The following is a 6,000-nucleotide window of genomic DNA, read 5'->3' on the forward strand; positions in this document are numbered from 1 at the left end:
AATACAACCAGTGACGTATACACTGTAAAACCATGTTGACATGGTGAATATGAATATATGAATATATATTCATATGAATATATGAATTGATGTACACTATATATACAAAAGTATGTGGACTCCCCTTCAAATTAGTGGATTTGGCTAGTTCAGCCACACACGTTGCTGACAGGTGTATAAGCATGGCTGTGTGCTAGACTAGATGTCTAGCACACAGCCATGCAATTTTCATAGACACACATTGGCAGTAGAATGGCCTTACTGAAGAGCTCAGTGACTTAAAAAGTGGCACCGTCATAGGATGCTACTTTTCCAAGTCAGTTCGTCAAATTTCTGCCCTGCTAGAGCTGCCCCAGTCAACTGTAAGTGCTGTTATTGTGAAGTGGAAATGTCTAGGAGCAACAACGGCTCAGCCGCAAAGTGGTAGGCCACACAAACTCAAAGAATGGGACCGATGAGTGCTGAAGCACGTAGTGCGTAAAAATCTGGAGCAGTGGAAATGCTTTCTCTTGAGTGATGAATCACGCTTCACCATCTGGCAGTCTGATGGACACATCTGGGTTTGGCGGATGCTAGGAGAATGCTTCCTGCCACAATGCATAGTGCCAACTGTAAAGTTTGGTGGAGGAGGAATAATGGTCTGGGGCTGTTTTTCATGGTTCGGGCTCGGTCCCTTAGTTCCAGTGAAGGAAAATCTTAACACTACAGCATAAAATTACATTCTAGATGATTCTATGCTTCCAACTTTGTGGCAACAGTTTGGGGAAGGCCCGTGCACAAAGCGAGGTCCATACAGAAGTGGTTTGTCGAGATCGGTGTGGAAGAACTTGACTGGCCTGCACAGAGCAAAATTCCAACATCTAAGTGGAAAGCCTTCCTATAAGAATGGAGGCTGTTATAGCAGCAAAGGGGGACCAACTACATATTAATGCCCATGAATTTGGAATAAGATGTTGAACGAGCATGTGTCCACATACTTCTGGTCATGTAGTATATAGCCTCACTATTGTTATTTTATTGTTGCTCTTTAATTTTTTACTTTAGTTTATTTAGTCAATATTTTTCTTAACTCTTATTTTTAAAATTTAAGGGCTTGTAAGTAAGCATTTCACCTGTTGTATTCGGCACATGTGACAAATATCATTTGATTTGATTTGTATGTCTATGCAATATGCTAACTGGCCGTACGGATGGCCATAACAGGGAATGATAATACAGCAATAACCAGCTTTTAATAGTAAACCTGTATGATTCATTAAATATCCTTAATATACAGACATAACAAACATACATAACATTGTTTGTGTATTTCTGATTCATATCCGTGTGAGTATCCTACACTATCACATGACTTGGTCACCAAATTGGTGCCAAATATCCCTTTGTTTAGGCCTAGTAGTAATGGCCTAGTAGTAATGTCCTAGTAGTAGTGGCCTAGTAGTAGTGGCTTAGTAGTATTGGCCTAGTAGTAGTGGCCTAGTAGTAGTGGCCTAGTAGTAATGGCCTAATAGTAGTGGCCTAGTAGTAATGGCCTAGTAGTAGTGGCCTAGTAGTAGTGGCCTAGTAGTAATGGCCTAGTAGTAATGGCCTAGGAGTAATGGCCTAGTAGTAATGGCCTGGTAGTAGTGGCCTGGTAGTAATGGCCTAGTAGTAGTGGCCTGGTAGTAATGGCCTAGTAGTAATGGCCTAGTAGTAGTAGTAATGGCCTAGTAGTAATGGCCTAGTAGTAATGGCCTAGTAGTAATGGCCTAGTAGTAGTGGCCTAGTAGTAATGGCCTAGTAGTAATGGCCTAGTAGTAATGGAAGAATGTTGATTGGTGATTGTTGTGGTGTTGTGTTGATTGTCATTTTTCATTTGTTGATCCAGTAGTTATTCCAGATATATGGCCTGAGCGGTCCATCATCCTAATCAACTTCTGCCTGTCAATCATCTCCTCCAATGGCATCCTGGTTGGACAGACACAGACACACAATGCGGTAAGATTCCATGTTGTACTGCATGCACTTTAACTGTTTACTCAAAATGGACTCACAATGCAGGTTGTGTTTATATGTTGTATTGGAAGAGACATACCTGTACATACAGGCAATTCATGCACTTTAACATGCTTTTGATTGGTACATTTGTCTATTTATCTTGTTGAGTCAGTGTTGTTGGCAAACTTACTCAACCCAGTAGCTATTCCAGATGATATCACCGGTCTGATACTCACGGTCCATCATCCTAATCAACTTACTGCCTGTTTAATCATCTCCTCCAACCTCCTCATCCTGGTTAACCACAGACACTGTTTAACCACTACAATGCGGTAAGATACTCACTGTTGTTTAACCACTCTACTGATACTCACTGTTGTTTAACCACTCTACTGATACTCACTGTTGTTTAACCACTCTACTGCTTTACTCACTGTTTAACCACACTGATACTCACAGGTTGTGTTTATATACTTGTATTGGAAGAGACATACCTGTACATACAGGCAATTCATGCACTTTAACATGCTTTAATCAACAACAGACACACTGTGGTACATTACATGTCTATTTATCTTGTTGGCAAGTGGAGTGTTGTTGGCAAACTTTACTCAACCACAGTAGCTGTTTAACCACTCTACTGATACTCACCGTTGTTTAACCACTCTACTGATACTCACTGTTGTTTAACCACTCTACTGATACTCACTGTTTAACCACTCTACTGATACTCACTGTTGTTTAACCACTCTACTGATACTCACTGTTTAACCACTCTACTGATACTCACTGTTGTTTAACCACTCTACTGATACTCACTGTTTAACCACTCTACTGATACTCACTGTTTAACCACTCTACTGATACTCACTGTAGTTTAACCACTCTACTGATACTCACTGTAGTTTAACCACTCTACTGATACTCACTGTTTAACCACTCTACTGATACTCACTGTTTAACTACTCTACTGATACTCACTGTTTAACCACTCTACTGATACTCACTGTTGTTTAAACCACTGATACTACTGTTGTTTAATACTCTACTAATACTCACTGTAGTTTAACCACTCTACTGATACTCACTGTTTAACCACTCTACTGATACTCACTGTTTAACCACTCTACTGATACTCACTGTTTAACTACTCTACTGATACTCACTGTTTAACCACTCTACTGATACTCACTGTTTAACCACTCTACTGATACTCACTGTAGTTTAACCACTCTACTGATACTCACTGTTTAACCACTCTACTGATACTCACTGTTTAACCACTCTACTGATACTCACTGTTTAACCACTCTACTGATACTCACTGTAGTTTAACCACTCTACTGATACTCACTGTTTAACCACTCTACTGATACTCACTGTTTAACCACTCTACTGATACTCACTGTTTAACCACTCTACTGATACTCACTGTTTAACCACTCTACTGATACTCACTGTTTAACCACTCTACTGATACTCACTGTTTAACCACTCTACTGATACTCACTGTTTAACCACTCTACTGATACTCACTGTTTAACTACTCTACTGATACTCACTGTTTAACCACTCTACTGATACTCACTGTTTAACCACTCTACTGATACCCACTGTAGTTTAACCACTCTACTGATACTCACTGTTTAACCACTCTACTGATACTCACTGTTTAACCACTCTACTGATACTCACTGTTTAACCACTCTACTGATACTCACTGTTTAACCACTCTACTGATACTCACTGTTTAACCACTCTACTGATACTCACTGTTTAACCACTCTACTGATACTCACTGTTTAACCACTCTACTGATACTCACTGTTTAACCACTCTACTGATACTCACTGTTTAACCACTCTACTGATACTCACTGTTTAACCACTCTACTGATACTCACTGTTTAACCACTCTACTGATACTCACTGTTTAACCACTCTACTGATACTCACTGTTTAACCACTCTACTGATACTCACTGTTTAACTACTCTACTGATACTCACTGTTTAACCACTCTACTGATACTCACTGTAGTGGAACTCTTGAGTTTTTATGTCAACATTGTGAGGTTATTACTGTATGCAACAAAGACTTCCAAATGATGTTAATGTTTACATTATTAGGCTCCCGAGCGGCACAGCGATCTAAGGCCCTGCATCTCAGTGCAAGAGTCCCTGGTTTGAATCCAGGCTGTATAACATCTGGCTATGATTAGGGCGGTGCACAATTGGGCCAGTGACATCCGGGTTTGGCCGGGGTACGCCGTTATTGTAAATAAGAATTTACAAAAAATGTATTGTCAGTTAAAAGCTTTGACTTAGATTTCTAACCCCAGATAAACAACAGAAATGCACATGCTGACAGCAGACTTATTTACGGGCTGATTGATAGTCTGGTCTGTGTGACAGGGTGACCCACATTAGCCCATTTGGGTCTAAAACTGTGAATTGCATTTTGTTTTTGCCACATTTGACATTATTGGTGTATATTTCACAAGGCATATCAATGTTTTAGCCACAAGCCTGGTAAACCATAAAACAGACTTTCCCATAGGAACCATTATTACTATCAGAGAGAGCAAAGATGATTCTGCTTCATCATGTTAATGTTTTCCTCTGAGGGAGGAGTTGATGTTAAAACAACCAATGAGGTAATAACTATAGGCTGATGGACAGATTGTTCCGTTCTCTGTCTGTGTATATCTGGAGCTCAGGTTATCCAGTGCTGTGTTCACAAGCTATTTATAGGGTGTGTTTCTGCACGTCGTCAAAATATGGCCCCTTTACGGATTCAGGGGATATTTTGACAACTGTGAAGCCTGGGTGTTATTCAGTCTAGCTGTCTCTCTGTGTTTTCTAATGAGGAGTACTGTAAATATGTTACCTTACCTCAGTGTTTCCTTAGCAGGAGTACTGTAAATATGTTACCTACCTCAGTGTTTCCTTAGGAGGAGTACTGTAAATATGTTACCTTACCTCAGTGTTTTCTAATGAGGAGTACTGTAAATATTGTACCTTACCTCTGTGTTTCCTTAGCAGGAGTACTGTAAATATGTTACCTTACCTCAGTGTTTTCTAATGAGGAGTACTGTAAATATGTTACCTACCTCAGTGTTTTCTAATGAGGAGTACTGTAAATATTGTACCTTACCTCTGTGTTTTCTAATGAGGAGTACTGTAAATATGTTACCTTACCTCAGTGTTTCCTTAGCAGGAGTACTGTAAATATGTTACCTACCTCAGTGTTTTCTAATGAGGAGTACTGTAAATATGTTACCTACCTCTGGTTTCCAATGAGGAGTACTGTAAATATGTTACCTTACCTCTGTGTTTCAGAGTACTGTAAATATGTTACCTTACCTCAGTGTTCCCTTAGCAGGAGTACTGTAAATATGTTACCTACCTCAGTGTTTTCTAAAAGTACTGTAAATATGTTACCTTACCTCAGTGTTGAGGAGTACTGTAAATATGTTACCTTACCTCAGCAGGAGTACTGTAAATATGTTACCTACCTCAGTGTTTTCTAATGAGGAGTACTGTAAATATGTTACCTTACCTCTGTGTTTTCTAATGAGGAGTACTGTAAATATGTTACCTTACCTCAGTGTTTCCTTAGCAGGAGTACTGTAAATATGTTACCTACCTCAGTGTTTTCTAATGAGGAGTACTGTAAATATGTTACCTATCTCTGGTTTCCAATGAGGAGTACTGTAAATATGTTACCTTACCTCAGTGTTTCCTTAGCAGGAGTACTGTAAATATGTTACCTTACCTCAGTGTTCCCTTAGCAGGAGTACTGTAAATATGTTACCTACCTCTGTGTTTTCTAATGAGTACTGTAAATATGTTACCTACCTCTGTGTTTTCTAAGCAGGAGTACTGTAAATATGTTACCTACCTCAGTGTTTTCTAAGCAGGAGTACTGTAAATATGTTACCTACCTCTGTGTTTTCTAATGAGTACTGTAAATATGTTACCTACCTCTGGTTTCCAATGAGGAGGAGTACTGTAAATATGTTA

This window comes from Oncorhynchus tshawytscha, unplaced genomic scaffold (genome assembly GCF_018296145.1).
Source record: "Oncorhynchus tshawytscha isolate Ot180627B unplaced genomic scaffold, Otsh_v2.0 Un_contig_10763_pilon_pilon, whole genome shotgun sequence".
Lineage (NCBI taxonomy): Eukaryota > Metazoa > Chordata > Actinopteri > Salmoniformes > Salmonidae > Oncorhynchus > Oncorhynchus tshawytscha.